Here is a 26207-nt window from a genome sequence, read left to right on the forward strand (position 1 = left end):
CGATCTTACTTCGGTTGCTAAGAGGACTGAATAGTAGACCTCAATCGCCTAGAACGGCGGGCTCAAGGCACGTTGGCCGCTGTCACAGTCACTGGATAAACCCAGCGCCACCTGCTCTGGGCGCACCCTGCCGCCCCAGGGCCTCCGTGTGATGGGCTGCCCGGTTCCCGGGCCGCAGGGACTCGTCCTCCCCAGGGGACCGCGCCGCAGCCCCACCTCCCGGGAGAGCCGTGCGGACCGCAGCCCGCGGGAGCCGGGCCCACCCCTGGGGGACGCCGAGCCCGGCGAGGGGAAGGGGCTCGGGCTTCCCCGGGGACCTGCAGGCGTCGCGCCAGGCCCGGCGAAGGGGCGCCACGCACCTGTCCCGCGCTCGGCCTCCCGCAGCCCACACCCGCCCCGGCGCTCCGCCGGCAGCTCGGCTTCAGCGGCTGCAGCTGCCCGCTCTGCAAATCCCGGCCAGCGCCTGCTGCAATGTCGCGCCCTGATGACGCCACCGGCGGCGGCGCAGGGAGTGAGGCGCGGGGCGGGGCCTGGGCGGGGGCGGGGCCTGGGCGGCCTGGCGGCGCGTGGCACCCGGAGTAGGCCGCGTGCGCGGGTGTGTGTGTGTGTGTGTCCAAGAATAGTGTGTGTGTGTGTGTCCAAGAATAGTGTGTGTGTGTGTGTGTGTGTGTGTGTGTGTGTGTGTCCAAGAATAGGGCGTGTGCACATGAAGGTAGGTAGGTGTATGGGGAGGAGCTGGGCTGGCAAGGATGTGTGTCCAAGCACAGGACGCGTGCACACGGAGGTGTGTGTTGGGGATGTGCATCCCAAGAGTAGAACAAGGGCACACGAGGTGTATGTGTGTGTCCAAGAGCGGAACATGTGCACGCGAGGGTGTGTGCACTGTGAACTCTGCTTGTATCTGTGCCAGGTCCTGTTGGAGGAGGAGGGGCTGTGTGGTTTTATGTGTAGAAGTGTGAATTGTCTTTTTATGAGATTTGTAAAACCCATGCAGATTTGTAAAATCCTTGCAGAATTTAAATCCCATCAGACAGGAGGATAGAGGTCCGCAGCTGGAGAGGCGTGAGGAGTGTGGGTGCTACATTGTATATATAATTTATCTGAGACTAGCTGAGCCTTTAAAGAGGAACAGGAGGAATGGGAAGAAAAAAAAAAGACTTGAAAGATAAGCCTCTTTGAGGCAGGAAGAAGAGTTCTTTGTGTTTTTTTTTTTAAGATATTTCTTTAAGATATATTGCATAGCTTGGTGAAGATAGTATTGTCCTGGACTCTAGGGTTTTTCAAAATGCACATTTCAAATGCTCCCACCACACACACACACAAAAAAAAATATTTGAGGTGATGGTATGTTAAATAGATTGATTTAATTACTTGATGTTGTATTCATAAATGATAATATCACTTTGTACCTCAAGTATATATTACTATGATTTGTTTATTTACAATTAAAAGTAAGTTTTTTAAAAAGGCTTAAAGAAGCTGAGCATGGTGGCCTATGCTTGTAATTCCAGTACTTAGGAGGCTGAGACAGGAGGATAGAGGTCCGCAGCCAGTCTCAGCTACTTAGACCCTGTTTTAAAATAAAGAATAAAGGGAGCCGGGCATGGTGGCGCACACTTGTAATCCCAGCATTATGGAGGCTGAGACTGGAGGATCGCGGTTCGCCGACAGCCTCAGCTACCTAGTGAGGCCCTCTGCAACTCAGTGAAACCCAGTTTCAAAATAAAGAATAAAAAATAGGGCAGGGGGTATAGCTCGGAGGTCGAATGCCCCTGGGTTCCATCCCCAATACCACAAAAAAAAAAAAAAGCTTGAAGACCAAATAATGCCATATACATGTACAAAATTAGCAATGCCAATCTCAATAACATGTATTAGAAAGAAGAGGGATTGGGGTGGGACTCAGAGAAGCACACCAGGTGCAAGGTGCATGTGTGTCCTATCACTCAGAACCTCATTGTGATATATAAATACAATGCACCAATAAAAGCAGATATACAAAATAAAAAGGCTGGAAGAAGTCCAAATCAAAATTTGCCTCACTTTAGCTGTTTAAACAAAATAACATTGTGCAAGCGGTGGCTCTTTCATAACACTTGCCATGCCATTGGGAAGGCCAGTGGTTACCAAGAGCATTAGCAATTCACAAAGGGAGGGATAGCCTTCTACTTGTGCTCAAGCAACAAACATTAAATATAAAGTAGGCTCTGGGAATATAAAGATAGTAAGGCACAGTCTCTGTCCTCTAGGTCACTGCCTCTGGCTCTTGTCTCTCTTACACACACTAGCCCTAATCCATATATATATATATATATATATATATATATATATATATATATATGATAATATAGATAATATAGGTATATCATATAGATAATATAGGTATATAATTTCCTTAGAGCCTAACTGCCTTAGCATGACATATAAGGCCTCCATGTTTCCTAATCCTCCCCAGCAAAAGTATCTACCTCTCTGATTTTATACAAACCATGGGTACCCATATTCTTAATTCCGCTCATGCCATTCTCCTCCAAATTCAAAAGTTCCTTCCTAAACTGGTTGGTTCTCGGAGCCTCCCCAATCCCTCAGCCCTCAGTAATCACACTCCCTTGTGAAATCGCAGGGATTTACTATGGCACCACATCTTGGATTTTGATCAGTTTGTTTCAGAATTCCACAGCATTGCAAACTTAACCATGTTCAGTGAGTTGCCTCAGCATCTTAGCTAACACCATGACGCCTCGGTATAGCAAGTATTCCACAAATACTTGTTGAAGCTGATGAACAAGAAAAGCAAGAACTCTCCCTCCTGAACTTTCTACTTCTGCTCAGACATACATCCAAATATGCAAATATTATTTTAAAACAACCCAAAACAATAGAAATGGATATTCACATTAAGAAAAAAAAAAAGATCTTGATCTTCTTGAGGCCAAAGACTGTCTTTATTCAACCTCGACTGTATCTCAGCAACAAGCACGTGCCTAAGTATTTGAGGACTATATATTTATTTGGATAAGATGAATTCTAACCTCAAAAGATGAATTTTTCCTACAGATTACTGATCACTAACAAAGAAAGGGGGAGGGGCAAATAAAAGTATTAAAGTTTGAACCACTGCTAAAACAAACAAGAAATGAAGTAAAGAAGGCACCCTGTAACTCTTAAAATATAAACCAGATGGGGAAAATCTTACACAAAATACGCTTGTAGGCAACTCTTCTGTAACACCCGTTGCACAAGGGTTACTGTGCTTGTGAATGTGGATTGCCATATCAAGTGTTTCAGGTTACTTAGGGAGAATTGTGTGGGAAACAGGTGACACCCTCTGCTATCTGTTTTATCTACAGAACATTAATTTATAGTCATCCAGTTTATCCAGCCAAGATGGAGCAAGAGGACTACATTTACTGTGTCCAGCCTAAAACAACCAACAACAAAACCAAAAACAGACAGGAAAATAGATAACAGTGGCTTTCAAGTGTTGGACACATGTAGCTGGACAGAACAGCAGAAACAAGCTGAGCCCAAGGACTGCCTTGATTTATCACCTAGAGAGAGTTGCCAGGAAGCAGAGTGGGGGGATCCTGGGAGACCTCTTTGAGCTGACTGGGAAATGAGGGAGGCAAAAGCATCTAAGGCTAGTAGAGCACCGTGGAGTTTTGAAAAAGCTATCCAGAGAGAGGAGGAACCATGGAGATCTGCAGAATATCTCTAGTTTTCAGCCGATTAGCATCTATGTGTAAGAAAGCTGCTCAAAGTCAAGAAAAAAATATATAAAGGGAAGAGAGGACAATCGCCAGGGCTTGCACAGAGCAGGGAATTATTTCTGCTCCCAGGATTCAGAACAGAATGAGAGTCTGTGACACACAGGACCATGAGTCGTGGTCCTGATCCTGGCACTTAGCCTGGAAAACTTCATCATTCATGAAGCAAACGGTCTTGCCTCAGAAGCAGGGTAAAATAGTAATTTTAATTTTAATTTTCCTAGAGTAAATGCTACTCTGCTACTTAACAAATCTTAAAATCCATCCCCCAAAAAGATTAAACTAGTTTGAAGAAGGAAGTATCCCAGAATAAAGCACAGAACACTTACAGGAAGTAATATTTATATATAAATGTAAATATACACATAGCACCCCCACAAAGTAAAAATCTGCCAGGCATCCAATTCAAATGATTGTGCATGCAAAAAGAAGCAGGAAAGAATGACCCATAGTGAGGAGGGGAAGGAATTGGTTGATAGAAGAATCCTAGGAATAACAGAGATGATTGAATTCACATACAAGGATATTTTGTGAGCAATTTTAACTATAGTAAATATGTTTAAGGAAATAGAGGAAAGAGATGGAGCATGGTAGGCAGAGACATAAAAAAGTCTTTTAAAAATTCAAATCCTTTTAAATCTTTTAAAAATCCAGATGTCTAGAGATTATAAACTCAGCATCTGAGACTTTTAACACACACACGAACAGGATTAACAAAGAGATTAGACATTACTAAAAAGGAGAGTAAAGAACTCAAAAACACTGTGATTGAAACTACCCAAGGAGGAATATGAAGTGGGTCACATTGGGGAGGACAGAAAGAAATTGTTGACTAGTGGATGAAATCTTTGCAAATATGATGAAAATACAGACACACAAATGCAAGAAACTCAACAGTGTAAGTGGACAGAGGCAGAAAACTCTGCCAGAGAGCATCATCATCAAATTGCCTAAAGCCAGTAATAAAGAGGAAATCTTTAAAAGCAGCCATAGAATAAAAACGACGTTATAGTACAGAGCAACAAAGACAGCACCGGGCTTCTCATCAGAAATATGCAAACCAGAAGATAGTGGAACACCACTTTATAGTATTGAATTTAAAAACCGTCAATCTAGAATTCTTTTGTTTTATGTGTGTTTATGTTAAACTAATGAATGAAAAATCTGTCAATCTTGAATTCTTTCATATATATATATATATATATATATACACATATATACACACACACACACATTTATATATACACACATATGTGTGTCTATATATTTCAAAACAAGACAAAGACATGTTTTGGCACATAAACACTAAAAGAATTAATCACTACAAGGCTCACATTATAAGAAGTATTAAATTCCTTTAGGCAAAAAGAAAAATGCTACTAGATGGAAATCTGAATCCACACAAAGGAATGAAGATTTCAAGAAAACATAAATATAAAGATAAATAATTTTCTCATTTTAAAAACCCTTTCAAAAGATCATTAACTACAACAAAAACATTTGGGGGAGTTTATAACATATATAGAAATAAAAGCACAAGAGCACAAGGTCCAAGGACAGACAGGAGGTAGCAGGACCTAGGCCTTTTCATATCTAACCCACGCTGGTCAAGAACTCCTCCTGCCTTCCTGGAAGTCCCTCTCCAATATAGACTTACTCCCAAGTTGATTCAGAATCATTGGTCAAAACTTAGCTGGGTACAAGTTCCTATAGACCCACTTATTCATAGAAGCATTTCTCGGACAAAAAAATTGTGAGAGCATTATTAACTGATTTCCCAAAATCCAATGATGAGGTCTCTGATATCACTTGATCTAAGATATAACAATTATTCTTACAAAAACTTTAAAAGAAAATAGTCACGAGGGTTTATTCCTGTTGGGCTCATTTTTTCATCATCTCCTTTTCTCTCGGCTCCTTCTGTTTATGCACGTAGTCAAGAAATATTTATAAAATGACTTCATGCCAGGCACTGTGTTATAGATACAGCATTGAACACAAAGACAGCATGGTCCCTTCTCCCTCAGAGTCTGCAGTCTAGGGTACTTACTCTACTCCTGTTTAATAATTGTTTCCAAAGGGGCTCAAAAATCTGCAGCAAGTTTTCAGGTCTGTGGCTTGTAGGATTCGCTTAGTAGAGTTGGAGCAGGCACTGAGACCTGACTGTCCAACATCTATTTCCCCCTGATTGATCAGGGTGATGATATCTTGCCAATCTCCTGTCTCAGCCTCCCAGGTACTGGGATTACAAGTGTGTGCCACCATGCCCAGCTCCAAGTCTTAAAGAAGATGGAACTGTGACTTCAAGCAGTAGAAATTTCTTGGGCTCAGACACAAGGTATGCTGGGACCTTGGCCTAGGGAGAAGAAGTAAGAACAGAGCCAAACAGAATGGAAGATGAAGGAATTTCCCCAGATACGGAGTCAACTTACAGTGAGACATAATGTCCAGAGAAGGCCCCAAGCCCAGATTCAGTCATATCTCGACTGGGATAGGAGGGTCCATGTGAAAAGGTAGGCTAGAGAAGCTCCTCAAGATAGTCATCAAATACACCTGAGTCAGGAAGGAGGCAGGCAGGCTTTGGGGGAATGAGCATGACACCTACCTCCAGGATGAGGAACAGGACAAGGCTAGACTTCCAGGAAGGAACTTCAGTAGAACTACGGAGCATTCCAGGCTTCTAGCCATCAGCTGTGCCTTGGGGCAGGGTATTTAGGGAACTGGGGCCATGAGTAGAGTAGGGTAATTAAGAAATTAGTAGGTCTTTAAAAAAAAATCTGTTAGCTCATTCTTGAGCTATGAGAGTTGCACTCGCCTCTCTCAGGAGTGTAGCCAGGCCCCATTGTTTTAAATCCTAAGATTCTCTAAGTCCTCGAGGGAAGCTGAGTAGTTGAAATTAACACCAATTTTTTATGTTGGGAAAACCAAAAGTGAGAAGCTGCTTGAGTAGTCAGTAGCCAGGACAAATCTTAAAAAGGCGTTTGTTTTTTCCCTTGGAGTTAAAATGGATTGTGTAAGGAGAGGTTGATGGGAAAAGGGGTAAGAGCCAGCATGGCCCAGGTATGGGGAAGGGGAGAGGGCTGGGGGGGCCAACTGTGGTTTTGATGTGGGACCTTCACACTGATGAGGCCTTGGGAGCAACAGGTCTTCTATGAAGAGTGAAGAAGGGGAACTGTGACGAGTGAAAATCTAGCTGGGCATGGTGGCGCACACCTGTTATCCCAGTACTTGGGAGGCTGAGACAGGAGGAGGGCAGTTTCAAGACCAGACCCAACAACTTAACCAGCAACTCAACAAGACCTGTTTCAAAATTAAAAATAGGGCTGGGGATATGGCTGAGAGGTAGAATACCCCTGGATTCAATCCCAAATACCAAAAGAGAAAAATCAAAACGTGACAATCCAGAGTCTTAGGGGTCTCCACAAGGGTCCTAGTGGCTGTGAATGTTGCGGAAGGCCTGGAGTGTCGTGTACCTCACAGATCCCAAGCAAGGAACGATGCTGGAAACTAGCCTGAGCCAATCCAGGAACACTGCACAACACGAGCACTAGGGTTAGGAGCAGGAGCAGACTCCCCAAGATTATCACTGTTGGATACTGTGATGGTTAATCCGGACTGTCAACTTGATGGATCATGAAATACCTAAGGTTATGTGACTTTGGGTGTGCTGATGAGATTATTGGTTTATGTAATAGCGATTGAGGGGAAGTCCTGCCCTGAGTGTGGGCAGTGTGGTTCTGATAGGTGGATAACGAAGGGTAAAGCCAAGTGAAACATGGTTCCTCCTGAAGAAAACACATCTGCTTGCATGTGAGGTACCTTCCAACTGCACCTTCCTTCACCATCAGTTCTCTGGAGAGTCTCCTAGCCATTCCATCTTGAACTGGAACTGAATACATAGTCGCACCGACTCAGAGACTCCAGTTCTTGGACTCCTTGACCAGCTGCTGGTTCCTCAGCTCTCCACATGCAGTCAGCCCCTACACTGCTTTAGGCTGTAAGCTGATTGGTAAATCCCACATACAGGTCCTGTGGGTTCTGTTACTCTAGTGAACCCTGACCAATACAGATACCTAGGGAACCTTGCCATGAGCTGCTTAAAGGCAGATTAACTCAACATTTATTCCTGCTCAACACACTGACTAGGAGCCTATTCTGTGTCAGGTGAGCATCTTGCCAAGTGCAGAAGACAGCATGAAGATGTCATGCATGGACCTTGTCCTTGTGGAATTAATAGTCTAATGGCCAGCATCTGTCATGGAGAACAAGATGGATCCATGACCTGCTACACTGAGGCTGGAGGGGAGACAATCTCACCAGGAAAGGAGCCCAGGAGGAACTGTCTAAGAGGCAGCCAGACACACCACAGCCCAGAGGGAGGACAGAGCTTGGCAGAGAGTCAGAACTGAACAAAGCCAGGTGCGACTGGAGTGGAGTAAGTCGAAAGTGGCAGAGGGAGGAGGTAGAGAGCCTGGAGGGACCAGACAACTAGGATTTTTAATTTTTTTTGGTGGTACTGGGGTTCCTGGAAGCCCTTCTACCTCTGGGCTACACTCCCAGACCTATTTTTATATTTTTATTTAGAAACAGGGTCTCTTAAGCCAGGGCCGCTGCCTTCGAACCTGCGCAATCCTCCTGTGTCCGCCTCCCAAGCCCGGGGATTACAAGCATGCACCACCACGCCCAGCTGACAAGCAGGATTTTTGAGGGTTTAAGTCATAGTGAGAAGTTCAGAAAATTCAAAATAAAATTGTGGCCTAAATGTCCCAGAGGAACTCATATACTTGTACTTTGTAAGAGTAGACAAGGATGAATGAGTCTCCACCATTGTGGAAGGAGGAGAAGTGAGCAGTGATTCTGCCCTGATGTTCTCAGGGGCAAATTGCCTGGGGCGAGTTGGCAGTGGAGAGTGTGGGTAGGAAGTAAGTACATTGTAAGCGACCCCTTGCCCCGTGCACTATGGGTGGAGCACTGATACAAGTACTTTATAGGCATCCTCTCCAGCAAGCCGCTGCATCCACCACTGAGCAGCCAGAAAAACAGCCCATGCCAGATAGCTCAGCACTGGAACTTGAATATAGAAACCACTGACAAAGGTCGAGGGAGAACTGAAAGGCTAAAAAAAAAGAGATGGTGAGGTAAGCCAGAGATTAGCAACAACACAAGATCCCTGTCCTCCCTAGGGCCATAGTGGCAAAGCCAACTGGGTCAAAGGAGAGGGGACTGACTGCCCAAAGCAGCCAAACCACAGAGCCACCGCCTGAGAACCAGGGCACACCCGGCTTACCTCTCTCTGCCTCACACCACCTGCTAGCCCTCCTTATTGGCTGAAACAAGCTACAAGGGAGTCTGAGGCATGAGTTTGTGGAGTCACCCCTTCCCCTGAAATCTAGTGTGGGAATGATGGAAAATGGACAGAAGGGTGAAGGACTTATGCTTCCCTCTGAGCTAGAAACTATTAGTTTCCCCATTTTTAGATATTTCAAATGGGGAAACTGAGGCACCAAGCAACATAAGATGAACCCAGCAAGTGGTAGAGTCCCAGTCTGAATTCAGATTCATCTGACTGTATGGTACAAATGTACAGAATAGGTGATGATGTCATTGGGCACATCTAGGTGGGACCCTGGCAGTTAGGCTGCCTCTGTCAGATTCTGAACTTGCAACTAGAGCCCTTACTGGGAAGCCCCACTCTCTGGAAAAGTGGGGGACACTGAACCTTAGACGGTGTTGGCGGAAGGACTGAGTGGCCAGTTGCTGACCCTTATATAACCCTTTCATAATGTCTGAGAGCTCTGTGAGGACCACACAGCCAGGGAATTTGTTTCCCATACCGGGTCTGACTCTGGCTATCTGGTAGACAAGGTATTCAACCTGAGTCCCAATTCTCCCACCCCGAAAGTAGATTTGCTAATGTCTACTGGGTCATTTTGAGATAAAACAGAACAATCTTTATGAGCTAATTTGCATGGCCCCTGCCACATGGTGAGATTTGCTGACTGGTAGTTATTGGTATGGCTCCTGTTATAGACATCACCATAGTTCTCTAGCAAACCTCATTTTAGCCCAAGGTGCCAAGACCTTATGTTCAGAATACTTCTTGCCGAGACTTTGGGGAGACAAAAATAAAAATCCTTTTCTTTTGAGCTTGAATATTGGTTGAGATGTTTGTCCTAAAACCAGTAATGATCTGGAAACTTAGAGTCTTATCTTCTGGAAGAAGAATCCTAGTTGGACCAGACTCCTCCTGAACTTTTCTACTGTTGTATAACCTGATGTGATATGAGTGGGTGCCAACGGCTGTTGGGCAAGTCCAGGCTCTGCTTGTAAGGAGCAATGCCTGCCCTTGACTTTCACAGCACACACCCTCCTGCATTGCTTTCTACCCACCTAGATTTTTCTTTTTTGGCATCGCTTCCTGGCTCAAACCCTTAGTTCTATACCATACTGGAAACCTAGGTGCCATTCTGGATCCTGTATCCAACCCAACAATAACTCCTAACAATTTTACCATCTAATTTGAATCTAAACCCACCATCTACTTATCTCCCTCTCTACCTGCAGGATCCTAATCCCAACCAGCATCCTCCCTGGGAGGCATAGCAGCCTGCTGCCTGGATTCCTGTGTCTCGGTGGCTCCGCCCTTTAAAACAGCCCCTACCAATGTCAAATGTCAGCTGGAACAGACATTTGAAGATGCAACATGTCAAACACCCCCACCTCTCCCCCTCATCCCCTCTCTAATTAATTAAAATCCTTTTAATTATTCCTGACAGATTTTACAATGAACATTTAAGCCTCTGACATGATATACTGCCTGGCACACTTGCCCTTGCCAGTCTCCTGAACCTCATCTCCTTCTGCTCAGCCTTCCTCTCCATACTTAGCCACCCAGGCTTTCTTGCAGTTCCTCGAAAAAGATGGGTCTGCTCTTCCCTTGCAGCAGCTTCTTCTACTTACATGGCCTGCCACTCTCAACACACACACACACACACACACACACACACACACACACACACACACACTTGCCTTCTTGGCTCTAATTCACATTTTCTCACACAGCTTAAATCTTATCTCTTCTATCTGGACTATCACAGCCTCCTTGTCATGTGCACCTCTCTTATGAGACTCATCGCAATTAAGAGTTAAGTCCTAATTGCAGGCTTAGTCATTTAACACCTGCCTCTCCCCCATAAGTGCCATTCTTGGCTTCTCCCTTCCCCTCTGATCCTAGCATGGAGCAGTGGATTGCACAAACAGATGCTCAGTATCTATTTGTCATCTGTCTAAACACAAGACATAAGTAACTGGAAAAATGGCTTTTACAACTGTCAACATACCTAGATGGACAGCTCTAGGAATAAAGTATCCAAGGGGAGACTTGAAAATCATAGGAATTGGGGGTGGGGTTAAGATTCATAGGTCTTGGGACAGTCATGTGCCCAAGATTGGTAGAAAAGTAGGAATCAAATTTCCCTTCACCCCTGCACACTCCCTAGGTCAGGGTAGAGGTAATAATATAACCACAGAAGAGGATAGAGACCTAGGTCTCTGGTGACCAGCAACACAGAGTGGGGAGTGACCACTGGACGTAGAATGCCACAGTCCAGCGCAAGGCAGAGCAGACACTGGGAGCAAGATACACGCATGTCCAGGTCAACCGAAGGACAAATTTTGAAAATACTTGAATGGAAAAGCTGGACAGGGCTGAAGACCACCTCGCTTTCATCTCTCCCTCCTCAGAATCAACCTTTGTCAAAATTTTCATGAAGAAGAGTAAGAAACTGCTTTGAATTGATTCTTTTCCTAATGAGTTCAAAGCGAACTAAAACCTTACTCATTAAGTCTAATTGGGAAAAAGACTAATCTGAATTCAACTAAGGCTCACTTTTCAAATAATTCTAAAGAAATTTAATTTTATTGCTTTCAAGGACATATAAAAGCTCAAAGGTTTTCTTTTGAAAAATGTATTCCCGCGGGTGTTCCAAACACACTCTCTATAACTGTCACTGACTTTTGACTTATAAATTTCCCCAGAGAAAAGGATCTCAAAGTAAAGAATTATCAACCCAGTTTCCAATTAACTAAATTATCTGATATAAAATAAAACCTGAACATAAGTCAAAACAGACTTGACTGTGGTTTAACCAAATCACTAGCAGGCTGTCCTCATCATAATACAAAGATAATTTCTTATCTGAAAGTAAGATATTATAAATAGGATAGTTTTAAGGGTTTTTTTTTTTTGGTACTGGGGATTGAACCCTGGGGCATCCTACCTATGAGCTACACCCCCAGCCCTATTTTTTATTCTTTATTTTGAAAGAGGGTCTCACTGAGTTGCAAAGAGCCTCACTAAGTAGCTAAGGCTAGCCGCGAACCGTGATCCTCCTGTCTCAGCCTCCCAAATGCTGGGATTACAAGGGTGCACCACCACACCTGGCTGGCTATTATAACAGTAGAAATAAAGTGCAATTTCCTTTTTAGTGCCATCTCATTAGACTACTGGTTGTTTGAGTCATGGAGCCCCAACCCTTCATTCAGTGAGGGTGAATTATACCTTCACTGCTTTCCTGATACACATACCATCCTGCCTATGAGATGGTGTGCCATTTGTCCCCATTATCAGTCATAGTACAGTCATTTTTTCCAGCCACTCTCATTTTTAGAAGGGTTCTTGCTTCATCTCCATAAATCACTGGGCACATGTACATCACATGTATGAATTGTAGAATTTCTAGTAACCACTATAGGTAGCGGGTAGATTAAATAAATCTTAATATCAGTAATGTAGGTTTTTCTCTGGGTCATTTATAAGTGATATCCTTAAAAGATAGTCCATCTAAAGTTCTAAATCACTTGCTCATTAACTGTTGAGTAAATGTAATCCAGACAAGGAGTAAATTGTATCTAAAGTCTATCAATGGATCAAATACTATAATGAATGAAATTTTCACCTCCCAGAGATAAGGTTTAGTTGGCTTTCGGGTCTCCAGAGTTGTCACATGCCTTTTGTAGACGTTGTGAATTTATCTTAGATAATCATTACAAAAATAAAAGTACTTAGTTGGTTAGTAACCTCATTTTTTAACCACAGAGACTCTCAGCCAAGTTCTAATTAAGCAGAGCTGTCATCTGACCTGGTAAATTTCCCTTATTCACAAAACCAGAGATGTCATGTCTAGGAATCCTGTTATTAATTAGGCATGTACTTACGCAATGGTTGTGGTTCAGACACATCCAAAATGATAATTACTCTGAACCACTAATTACAGCTTACAAACGACATCATCCACAATTGTGAAGAGTTCTAAAATGTTGAATGCGAACTCCATTTATGATGTTCATCTCTCTGTGCCTCCTGTTTCTCGTTTGTCAAACAAAGCTAATCATAGTATCTACATATAGTGTTGCAGAGATTAACAGTTAAAACCTGTAAGGCACTGAGACGGTGGGTGCTATGTGAGGCTTGCAGTTATCACAAGACTTCCCAGGACATGTCCTCAACAGGAGGGGTTGATTTGACCTAGGTATCACACCACTTGTTTTCATAGATCATAATTGATAAAGGGGGTATTTTTGAATTATGGGCTTCCCCCCAATTTTCCTTTTCCAGTTCTAAACATATATAGTTTTTCCTCTGTAAAAGGAATCTATAAAGCTGACTGAATCGGTAAAGCTGGTAAAGGAATAAATAATACTTTTTTAACATCAAAGAATCCAACCTGATAGAACTACAGACTTTCAAAAAAAACTGTACATGTAAAACTCTGCATTTCATGTTAGCAGGTGCATGGTCATGTTCAAGGTCATACGTGGACCCCAGATTAATAATTTATTTGTAGTATCATCATTATAGAAAACAGTATGAAGTTTCCTCCAAAAAAAATTAAAAACAGAACTACCACATGATCCAGCAATCTCACTTTTGGGTGAATATCCAAAGAAATGAAATTGGTCCCGAAGAAACATCTGCTGCCCCATATCCATTGAAGCATTATTCACAATGGCCAAGTTATAGAATTGACCTGAGTTCCCATAGATGGCTGGATGGATAAACAAAATATATACACAGTGTAGTACTACTCACCCTTTAAAAATTAACTGTCATTTGTGACAGCATGGATGGATGAAGAATATATTATGCCGAGTAAAATGGGCCAGGCGCTGAAAGGCAAATACTGTGTAATTTCACTTTTATATGGAATCTAAAAATGTCGTGCTCATAGAATCATAGTAGAATGGTGATTGCCAAGGGCTGGGGTAGGGACAAGCAATAGAGAGATGTTAGTGAAAGGGTACAAAGTTTCAGTTAGGCAGAAAGAATAATTTTGGTATATGTATTGTACGGCATGGTGACTATAGTTCAATAATGTAGTATACTTGGAAATTACTAGTAAACGTAAGAGGGTAGATTTTAAATATTCTTAATCTATATACAGCTAAATATTTGAGGTGAAGGATGTGTTACAATGATTCAATGATTCCACAATGATACATATATAAAAACTTTACATTGTACACCATAAATATATGCTTTTTGTAGATTAAAAAAAATCAGGATCTGAAAGCATGACTTGGAAGATAACCACATTGGGAATATGTTTCTCATAACAAGATCTACAGTAAGATGAGACAGAAATAAATACTTGCATGTTGTAAGGGAAGAATGTATTATTATTACTGAGCTAAGTACTTCTGCTGTGTGTGTGTGTGTGTGTGTGTGTGTGTGTGTGTGTGTGTGCATGTGTAGTTGGGGATTGAACCCAGGGAGCCGTGCAAGCTAGGCAAGTGCTCTACCACTGAGCTATACCCTCAGCTTTACTTCTGCTATGGTCTGAATATGAATCGTCCTGGACTCATGTAGGAGTTCAATCTGAAATGTCATATGTTCATGGCATTAAGCAGGTAAAAACTTAATCCAACTGTGGTATGTAGAAGTGGGGCTTTGGAGGAGTGATTAGGATTTGATAATATCATCAGGGTGGAGGCCCTGAGATTGAATCCTGGTGGTTTAATAAGAAAAGGACAATGTCCATCCACAGACATGTGTGTCCCTTGTCTCTTCCCATGTGACACTCTCTGTGCCTCCAGACTCTGCCAGCAAGAAAACCATCCCCATATTTGCCTTGCACCTCCAGAACTGTGCGCTAAACCAGCCTGCTTTCTTTATAAAGTTAATCTGTCTTGGGTATTTTGTTATAGTAACAAAAAGCTGGCTAATACATACGTCCAATAAAGGGTTGAGAGGAGTATGAAGATGGAGGAGGAAGACGATGAAGAGGAGAAAAGGTGGATTTACCGCTTAAAGTGGATAAAGGGAGGTAAATCAAAGGTATACTTTACCTCCCAGCAAGCTCCGTATAGAGTAGTGCTCCGCAACTGTGCTGTACTCTATGGCTATTATTAGTAACTCTGGAGGCGGTGTGAATAACTGATGGGACCTGGGCCTTCTTTTAAATCTCAAAGAGGTAAAGCATTATCACTAAGGCTCTTCATGGCCTATTCAGTGATTCATACATAAAAGAAATGCTAATTGTGGGAAATGAGCTATGAATTCTGAGCGACCCTAGGGACAAAATGTTTATCTGATAGAGTTAGGTTGCTGGAAATTTATTAGCAGTTTTAAGATTACATGAACTAGTTTTCGTCTTAAGTGCCCTACCTGGAAGAGCATTAAGAGCTCCTGATAAGGAGTGATTTCAGTGAGGTCATGGGTGAGGTTATGGGTGAGCCCAACATTCAGGTGGGCTGGGGGCATGGTGAGCTGGATCTAGCAGGGGTGTACTGATGGGCTTGCCTCAATCAAAAGCTGCCACTCTGACCAGGCTCAAAAGCCTCCACTCATTCCTGTTTCCAGCAGGGACCAATGCAGGGACCAAGTAGAAAGAACAATAGAACTTACCATGAAGACTGTCGAATGAGGCCAAGACCTGGTTTCATTTCTGCCCTGTCGTGATCTCAGATTGCTCTTGGTTCTGAGAAATTTGGAGCTGGAAGGCACACCCTCCTGGTGGCCTCCAGCTCCGACCTGCTTTTGCCCCCACCTACCCCTCCTCCCTTGTCCTCTAACATTCTCTTTCCCGTCACTGCCCTGGTCCCTGAGGCCATTTCACCATTCCTGGACCATCCCAAGCTCATCCCTGGCTCAGGACCTCTGCTCCTGCCAGAAACATTCCTTCTTTGGATGCTTGTAGGGCTGACTCACTCTTATTTTTAGCTCTTAACCCCATTAGCAACTTTCTGTCCCTTCTCTTGTCACTTTCTTCTAACTTGTTCTGTTTTATTTATAGCATGTATGGCTCTCTGAAAATATCCTGTTGACTGTTGACTTCTCCTGGCCATTGTCTGGATTCCCGCTTAGAACCTGAGTTTCATGAGGGCAAGAGATTCCTATCTTCATCCCTGCCCAAACCTACTCCTGGCCGAGCAGAGAACGCGTTAGATACACATTTGCTGGATAGAGGAATGAATGATCATCATCAGAGATATCATTTTTGCTTTTTTGAGCATTTACTTTGTGCCGGGCCCAGGGTTGCGGGTTTTCATGAATGTTAGCTCACTGAATTCTCACAATAACCCTCCAAGGCAGATGTTTATCTGTCATCCCTGTGGTTCAGATTAGGACTCATAGGAATGTTACACAACCTCCCCAAGGTCCCAACTAACGAGAAATCAAGACCTGATGTGAACCTAAGGGTGTTTGATCTCCACTGTGCCTACTCTAAATTAGAAGTCAGCATATTTTTTTCAAAGGACCAGTTAGTAAATATTATGGGTTTTGTAGGCCATATTGTCTCTGTCACAACTAATCAATCCTGTGGTAGGATGAAAGATAATATACAAGACAAGAGCAAATCAATGGGACTGTTGCCAAGAAAGTTTATTTACCAAAAAGGGAGTGGGCAGGGGCCACCACAGTTGGCCAATCCCTCCTTCAGGCTTCATTCTGTGTGTTCTAGAAAAGGGTTAAAAACGGGGAGAATGGTGTTAAAGAAAAGCGTTAAATGTGTTGTGTGCCTGTTGAGCCATCTTCGAATAAGAGAGCAGGTGGATAAAAAGGGATAAAAGAAGATAGGTTGCTGGTAGGAATTATGACTCTACTGGATCAATAAGCTCTTGACTACATTAAAACCATCACTTAAGACCACAGTAGAATTTAATTCAATATGGTCCATTTTAACCAAGATTTCATTCATATTATAATTATGCAATGTCACATGCCAATACCCTAATAAACCCATATAAACTTCCATCCAAGCAACCCCAAAAGAGTCAAATTGAAGGAAAACTGTGCTGCGTCACTGTTAACACTCTATGTCTTTTAACCATTGAGACTGGACACTCTAGCAAACTGATCAATTATTAGGAAGAGGTAGAAGGAAAACTCAAATAACAGGTGTGCACCAGCCCAGAGAAATCTCTTGCAATCTCCTTGAGAAGGTGACTATTTTTTGTACTAAGGTGTTTAGTAATGCAGATTGGCTCTCGAGTCTCAATATCCATGTTAAAGCAAAAGATCAACTCACCAGTCCCTTGGGTCTGGGCAGGAAGGCAAAGGTTGAACACTGAGAAGGTGGAGGAGATGGTTTCTACAGTAGTTGGCTGTATGCAAGCAATGGATTAGTGTAGACTGGAATCTTAAAGGACTAGACCTCCTTTGGGCATTATACTTTGATAGAGATAGTGAATTTGATGTGTGTGTGTGTGTGTGTGTGTGTGTGTGTGTGTGTAGTGGGGAATGGAGGATGAGCTATGGGGAATGTGTGTGTGTCATCTGTACCTGTGATACATGTAACACTCAGTCTCTTCCTCTTCCTGCTCCTTTCAGATGGAAAATTAGAAACTTCTTTCCCTGGGGTAGCCCTGGATAACTAAAAACAGATTATAGAAAACACTCTTTACTCTCTTACCCTAAAAATCATCCCACTAGAAACAGCCAACAAGAAAGATTCTCTTTGCGAACTGTACATCGTTCTTAGGTCTCATTTTCTTACATAAATTTTAGACAATATTCTAGACATGGGCTATAAATGCTTGAGCAAGGAGACAGCCCCAGCTTCTGATGGTAACTCTAGAGATACGGCACCTGTCCCAACTCTGCAGTTGGCCAGCACTGAGGGTCCAGGACCCCTCCTTACTTTTTCTCCGTTCTTTTGTTTTTTTTCCCTTGCCTTTCTTCTCTTCCCTTTCATTACAGGGGATTGAGCCAGAGCCTTACACATACCAGGCAAGTAGGCCAGTGCTCTACCAGAGAGCCACGTCTCCAGCCCAGCCTGTTTCTTTGAATAAAGAAGTGAGTCAACCTCCTATCTTTCTCTGTTTGACATGTGTTGTATTTATTATTATCACTGCCTAAGATGATACATGTTCATAATGGATGTCTATTAAGCACTTAGTATCTACAGGATTGTGGTATCTACCATGTGCTTTTCCTGTGTTCTATTATTTAATTCTCACAACTACCCAACCAGGGAAAGGCCTGCAACCACAGAATTCTCAGAGATGATGGAGAGCTGAGGTTCTGAAAGGAGCATGAATTTCCCAGGGCGCACAGGGACTAGTTGGCAGAGCTGCTGGGATTTGAGCCAAAGTCTTTTGTTTATTTGTTTGTTTCCTTTTTCTTTTCCAAGAACCACAGTACAGTCTCCACATGCCCTGCAGCCCTGGTCAAGGTTGGACCCAAGAGGAAAATGCAGTTTCACGCTCCTCACCCTGAATGTATCACTTACCCTACAATGTCTTTCACCAGGCCAAGCTACTTACTCAGGAGCTAGTGCAGCCATGGCTGTGGCTATCCAAGGCACAGTCTTTGTCCCAGTGACACTTTCAGCCCAGGGAGGTGATGCTGCTCTGGCCCACTCAGTGCCCCGAGAGGAACAGTGCTGATTACCCAGATAGTAGGAGCTCCCTGGTCCTTGATTTCTTATTGCCATGTGGTGAAGGAGCAGATAAATGAAACCATAGCACCTGCAAGTCTCCAGTTATTAGAGAGTTCTTTTTTTTTTTTCATTTTGTGTGCTTTGCTTTTGTTTGTTTGTTATTGGGGTGTTGTTTATGTCTGTGTTTGATTTTGTTTTGTTTGTTTTGGTGCTGAGAATTAGACTCAGGAGTATTCTGCCTCCAAGCTATACTCCCTCTGCCCTATTTTATTTTGTATTTGAAACCAAGGTCTTGCTAAGTTGTTGAGAGCCCCACTAAGTTGCTAAGGCTAGCCTCGAACCTGTGATCCTTCTGTATCAGCCTTCAAGTGCCTCGAGAATCTTTTTGATAGAAAGAGGAGATTTCTTCAAATTAATCATCTGTTGATATGAGAGATCAGGGGAGGTGTCTCCCCAAAACAAATAGCAGGGGATTTTTAAGAGGACATATTAGCACTGGCCTGGCCAAGGAGGAGATGGGGATGGTGAAGGGCAAAATGTAGATGGGTAGAGACAGCAGAGCAAGGCTGCCAAGTTAATGGTTCACAGATTCTATTCCCTCAGAGGTGGAGGAAAGAATAGGAGAGCAAGCTTGAAATCACTGAGTCTCTACTATGATCTAGTTGCTGTTCTATTCACTGAGCACTAGATCTTATCAAAAATATGTAAAGCTGATGTTTTATATGTGATGAAATGGAGATTATGTAGCTAATACGAATCTAAACAGGGATTCTACCTTTGGTCAACTAGCCCATGCCTGTGCTCTAATTCAGATTTATATGAGATAGATAATAGTACTTTCTCGATGGAATATATGTAAACAGATATTCAAGCCGCAGAGCCTAATACGATACCTAGCATGTAATAGAAACTCAATAAAGTATTAGCAACTCTTAAAGTGGTTTCTCAAACTGAGGTATAATAATCTGATCCCAGAGTTCTTGACTATGGTATGATTTTTTCCCTACATGAGATATTTAAACATATTTCAGAAATATCTTGATCACCATAAATGAGAGGACAGATCCTATTGGCTTCCAGTATGTAGAAGCCAGGATATTGTTCAGTGTCCTACCTTGCCCAAGACAGCCCCACCATAAGAAATGCCTGACTCATAATGTCCCAGTGCCAGACATTGAGAAATTCTAATCTAATCTAACACAGTTGACAGAAGAAAAAAAAAATAGACCCAGACAGAGACTTGCCCAGGGCCACACAGCTGGATGATGGCAAAGCCAGGATGAGAAACATCCCCTGAAGCCTTCTGCAATGTTCTTGTGGAAGAACATTGATTTCAGGTTGCTGACCAGCCAGAGGATTGCCTGCCATGAGAGGAATGGACTCAATTTTGTAACTTCACATGGACCACACCTGTTGCTCTCCAGTCTGGACCAGCCCTGAATAAGCATCTAGGGAGGTTTCAGAGGATTAGGACACCAAGACTAAGAACAGAGGGCTCACCTATAGGCCACTACTGCCTGCCACCTTCCTGTTCCACCTCTTCTTTCTTTAGAGTTGCAAACCAAACGCAGTAACCATGTCAGAGAAAGTTCAAATAGCTAAATGGACAAGTTAAATATTAACGCTATCTTATTACATCATATTAGGGTCATATTGGGTCCAGGCAGAAACTCTGATTCCCTCTGAAATGTATTAGCCATGTGCATTATTATCATTATCTATCATTATCACCAACAACCATTTTGTTTTGGCCTCAGATGTGCAAAGAGATGCACTGAGTCCCAAGAAAGAGATGGACAGAGAGAGAAGACAGTGTCTGTCAATATCAAGGTGCACCTTTGACTTCAAGAAGCTCTCAGCCCAAGCATGATATTTTCCTTTGCAGGTGCCATTACAGAGCAAAGCCAGCATCTCAAACATAGGTGGAGGTAGCTGGGTAAAACCTTCCCTACAGGGAGTATACACACTCGGCAAGGCTTGCTTATTTTAAACTCTAACATCTAACACTGGCCCAAGAGGTTGGACTTACCACTTAGATTATTAGGATTGTCTTCTCCGGTGAACATTTTCTTTTATCCATAAAGCATTTTGGGGGACTTTCTATGTCTGTTTATCTGTCTGTTGGTCTGTCTGTCTTACTGTTTTAGATAAGTTCTTACTCTGTTACTTGGGCTGGGCTCAAGCAATCCTCAAGCTTCAGCCACCTATGTAGCTGGGATTACAGGTATATACTACTATGCCAGGCTCTCCTGGACCACATCTAAAATATCGGGAGAATCAGATGCATTATGAGATCTCATGTAACCAGAGAATTTCCCATGGTCTCAGGATTCTTTAGGCTAGGCAGGTAGACAGAGGATCCCACATTTTGGCTACCCCAAGCCAAGGCATGGTATCTTTTACAGCACTCTCTAAGCTGCATCTGAATGGAAGCTGGTGACCTGGGTTAACTCAGCCCTGAAGATCAACTTTTAACTTGAAATGGCAATAAAAAATTAAACATCCAGATAACACCAAGAACGAATGGCTTTTATTTCCATTGTTACTGCTTCAGAGATGGATAATTTCCTTTTAGATTTTCATGAGTTTGGCCCAGAAAGAAGATACTTAAGGCATTAAACATACAGGAGCCCGGGACACCAAGAAAACAGTAGATGCTATTTTAAGATTTGGCTGCTACCACCAGTAAGATATCTCAGGGAAGTGAGTGGGATTTGAATGTATCAACCCTGACACTGGAAAGGCATCCCAAGGCCTCCTGCTTGAATTCGGAGATGGGTGTGAGCCTCTGTGATAAGCAGCTTGTTGGGAGGGACTTCTCAGAGTAGGAGCTGTCACAGTCAATAAACAAAAGCAGTATAATTTCTAGCTGCCCAGTCAACTAGAAACTGACAAACACATCATTATATAAAAGAGAGAATGCTTTAACATCCCAACATGCAAAGAGGAATAGACTCAGAACAAAGAGAAATTCCTCAAGCTGAATATGAATGCTGAATTAAAAACTTGCAACTTTATCCTTAGTTCCCCTATCGCCCTAGACTGCACCCATCTGCAGGCTCGCATGAGGTGCTAGGAGTGATCAGGAACCGCTGGAGTCGGTGGGAAAGAACTGGGCATGAGACCCAGCTTCAATGAGAAGGTCTCAGAGGACGAGGGCAGGAAAGGGGGGGTAGTACTGGAGACAGGGTGGGCCTGTGAACACGTGGGCTCCAAGGCCACACTGTGTACTCCATCACGTCACACTCAATTGCCTGTTTAATGGCCCGTCCCTTCCACAGGGCTGCGAGTTCCTTGAGAGCAGTAACTGTACTTTGTTGCCGAGCCACAGGGCTAATAAGAGGTAGGCCGGGATGGTGGCGTGGCAAAGGGCTATTGGAGCAGCAGGAGCAAAGCCCCAGGGACACACAGTGCTGCTGCACAGACCCATGGGACTTGAAGATCGGAGGGCACGTCCTCTGTCGCCTAATAGTGCGTGCTGTTCCACCTGTTGTGGGCGGTCCCCCCACCCTCAGCAGGCTCGCCCTGAGCATCAGCCCACAAGATAACCAAATACACCCCAAGAAGAGCTCTCCAGGGTTTGGTCCGTGGTACCAGCGAGAAGCCTGGTGACCTCTGAGCAGAGCTCAGCTCTTCTTTAATGGGCCCTGCAGAGATATGGGTGGGGGCCGTGCTGCCGGGGAGCCAGCCACCTCATCCCCTAGTTTGCAGAAGAGCTCAGTCCCAAGGTCTTCCGTTTTCCCAGGCCCTTGGTCCCCACCGTCACTTTTTGGAATTTGTTCAACAAACAAACAAAAGCAGACAGTGTTGCTAGCAGCCCTCAGGGTTAAGATCCAAGGCAACCACCCCTTCCCTAAAGGGAAAGTCTGGCCCACAGGGAGATAGATGTCCCTGCCATTCCAGTTTTTTGGGGGTATTTGGAGGGAGTGTTTGTTTGTTTGTTTGTTTGTTTTTGAGCAACCTGGTTTCTGGCAAGAGGTTGAAGCCCAGTGCCCATCAGCCCCTCAGGGCTGGATAAAGGCCAGATGGGAAGCTTCCTTGGTTATCACGCTGTTCCAGGGGGAAGCCAGGGAAGGGAAGGGTGCCTGCCCAGCGATGGAGACCTCAGTGGATGAAGTGCTTTTCTTCCTGCTGCTCAGTGAGCCACCAGTTGGAGAACTCGATCCCACCAGTGTGGGCTTAGCAAGGCTGCATGTCCTGGGGACTGAATGGCGACCAGGAACTTTCCATTACGGCTCTACTATCACCTTCCCTCCTGACCTGGCGGGGCAGTGTGCAGGGGTGCCTGGGGGTACAATTCTCTATTCAAAGTAGTCTCTTTGGAAATGCTCTCCATTTTGCTTTTTCTTGCAAAGCATTTCCAATTCTTTTCTCAACATCTGATCTTCTATGAGTCCCCCATCCACCTAGGAGCTTTTGAATACGGAATTCAAGAGGAGAGGAGTGGCGTGCCTGGAAATCTCAGTCCTCCTCCATCTGCACACAATTATTGCTCTCTTGGGGCATCACTGGCTGAAATAAGGGTGACCCTGGGAAGCCCCACTCCACCCCAGCAAGTGACAAGGGAAATTCACTAACAACAGAGGGCAAGATAAGGCCCCAGGTAGTGGAGAGGAGATGGCAAAGGATTTGATAGACCTCTAGAGGTCAAGGGGGCAGGGCTTCCCATGCCAGGTGGGAACCTGCTGAGGACAGGGACATTACCACATGGCTGCTCTATCAGGAGCCTGAGGCTAATCGTTCTCTTTCATTACCCTGCCCGCTCAGCCTTCCCACCATCTCCCAGAGCCGCTGGCTTTGTCTGGAAAAAATGCTAACCAGCTCCTTACAAGAGCCATCACCAACACCCAGGCCCGAGAGCTCACAAAAGACTCTGTGTGCAGCGCCCAGGGAACACGCTGCTCCCGGGGGAGGCGGAGTGGGCAGCCAAGGACCTGGGGCCTCCCCTGTCCTCAGTGCCCTGCTCACCCCCAGCCTTCCTTCCGGTCCCCAGAATTTCACCAGCAGGGAACAGCACCCCAGCTGGGTTCTGCAACCAGGCTGAGTACCCAGGACTTAGGGAAGGAGAGTCCAGAGGACTACATCCATGAAGAGGACAGCGTCCCCGCCACGGGGCTGCATTTCTGAGAGGAGCAACCACTCCTCTCAGAGGAAGTAGGCAAGAAGGACTGAGAGAAAGTGGATTCCGGGAGACAGAATAGGCCAGTTCTTGCTCAGGGCCCAGCCCCTCTCCAGGCTGGGGAGAGGAGCACTGGGCAGGGAGTCCTCTCCTGCTGGGCTCTCTCCTATCCTGTCAAGAAGATCGCATGATGCTCAAGGCAGGCAACTCAGTCTTGCAAGTCACTCAGTCCAGCTCCAGAGAGAGCAGGTTCTTGGGCAGGCTGGCACGCACTGTGCCCTGGTTGTATTCTGCCTGAGGTGGGGCGTTAGGTGCTCATATGCTCTTGGTTCACCCAACACCCTTTCCCTGACTGGCTCCCAGCCCCTCTGAATCGGGTCCTTTGTTCTTTTTCTCCCGAAGGAAGGGAATGACCTATTTATTGCCTGGTGTTTTCGTTCAGCTGTGACTTCCTCGGGGACAAGAAGCTTTCTCTGCCCGTCTCTTCACTCTCCCGTTGCCTCACACGCAATAGGACCACCGCAGAATCTCTCTTCTCACAGCGTTCCACGAGAGGAGCGCTGCACCATGGTAAAGAGGGGGAAACTAGGGTTTCAGCCATTTGGATAACAAGTAGGAAGCGGGATGCAGCGTGGGTCAGAGGACCTCCTACTGCCTTGCCACTAGCCTAGCAAGGGAGTAACTCTGACCAGAGTCCCTTAGGCTGGGGGCCTTGATTTAGGCTTTCCTAGGTGTGATGTTCTAGGACCCAATGTCCCAAAATCATTCCCTGAGACATGAAAGCAAGAGGAGAGGTCCCTTTAGGACTGAGGACAGCTCAGAGCAGGGCCCCTGAGCAGGCACAAGTATGGACCCTCAAGTACTAGCCACCAGGGAATATGCCAGCTCCTGGCTGCAGGCCAGGAAGACAAGCACCCACACACATACTCAGTGACCTGGGAGGCAGACAGAGGCGTGGGAATATCTATCTCACAGTGTTAGAGGGGACCAGTCACCAGGATGCAGTGAGCCCAGAGCGAAGGGTCTAGGGAAAGCCCTTCCACAGGGAAGGGTCCAGGGCTTAAAGGCTACTGTGACTGACACAGTCTCAGCTCCAGCTCACCGGCTCCGTTCATCTCTGCTTATCTGAAACATCGAGAGGTGTATCATTTATCTCTGGAGGATAAATGATGTTCTCCAGGGCAAAGCACAACGCCTGGGACACAGTGAGTGCCCAGGCAATGCTAGTTCCCTTAAGCCTGTCCCGCGGGCCAGACTGAGAGCCCCTCTCCATCTTTAGGGGACTGGAAGCTGCAAAGCTGGGCCTGAAGGCAGATGAGGGCCAATGAGAAAAGCAGACACTGACTGATGGGGCTCAGCCCGGAAGCATCTCGGCACAAGGTCTGCATGCACTGTATCCCCAATGCTGAGCACGTCGCCGGGCACACAGAGCCTCAGCTTCACGAGCAGGTCCAGCCCGGCCTGTGAGAGTCACCTTGTTCCCACCATCTGCCTGCTCTCATTCATTCATCTTCCATTGACTCAGTGGCCCCGTGGAATACAAGCATGGGCTCGCAGTCTGCCATGTTCCGTGTTAACGCCCACTTCGCCAGCTTGTGGGGTTTGAGGCAAATAGCGTAAAGCACTTGGAAGGTTGACTGGACGCCACTCCATCCAAGTTGTCACGACCAGTCAGCACCTACTGGTGTCAGACATTGCTGAGCTCCAGGAGCTTGCAGGCTCTTGCCTTTGCTGAGCTGCCAGTCTAAGGCAGACAAAGGATCCAAAGCTGGCAGTCACAAGACACATGGTTGGGACCAATAAGGGACTTCAGGGGACCCTGACTTTGTAGCACAGGAAGTAGATTTACTCAGACACCTGACAATTCTCTCGATTTGGCCATTCCCTGGGCACAGGAATGCGCAGCAGGGAAAAAGCTCCAAGCCCAAAGGATAAAGACTAATAGGATTTGACTATGGTCAGTGCAAAGAACTGAAAGAATGTCCACACAGCAGACAAAGAGGGAGAAGGCTGAGGGAGTTGGCCAGAGACGCAAGCAGGACCCAGACCATCCAGGGAATGACAGAGGAAGACAAATGTCCCCAAAAGAGCAGAAAAGAAAGAGGCCCAGGAGGCAGGACCCCCTGTCAGGGCTTGTCCTGCCTGTCTCACCAGGCCCCCAAAATCAAGAACGGAAACAGAATTCACTGTGATGGACTTCTCAAATTTGTTACTCTAGTATTCCCAGGAAGCCCCATGGGGCTCCACAGAGGAAGGTCCCCAGGACGTCACATAGTGGTGAGCAGGATAGAGCCATGGTCTCCCCTCAGAGCAGCTAACACAGTGGCCACCTCCTGGGCAGGAACGCTCAAGAATCAACACAACCCAATGGAAATACATGGGGATAAAGACACCAAGACTAGGAAAGCGTACTTCCTTGCCCTTCTCCCCTGTTAGCAG

The 26207-nt window shown here is 45.0% G+C and overlaps 1 protein-coding gene across 1 annotated transcript in view; it reads right to left on the bottom strand.

Annotated features, from left to right (window-relative positions):
* Nucleotides 1–17318, bottom strand: part of GPAM (glycerol-3-phosphate acyltransferase, mitochondrial) — a gene marked incomplete at its 3' end in the record, with an annotated part of 47422 nt that extends 30104 nt beyond the window's left edge. The window contains exon 1 of the mRNA XM_080693620.1: nucleotides 17297–17318. The remainder of the gene's footprint in view (nucleotides 1–17296) is intronic.
* Between the last annotated feature and the right edge of the window lie 8889 nt (nucleotides 17319–26207).

Source organism: Muscardinus avellanarius (assembly GCF_963383645.1).
Source record: "Muscardinus avellanarius genome assembly, chromosome: 4".
Lineage (NCBI taxonomy): Eukaryota > Metazoa > Chordata > Mammalia > Rodentia > Gliridae > Muscardinus > Muscardinus avellanarius.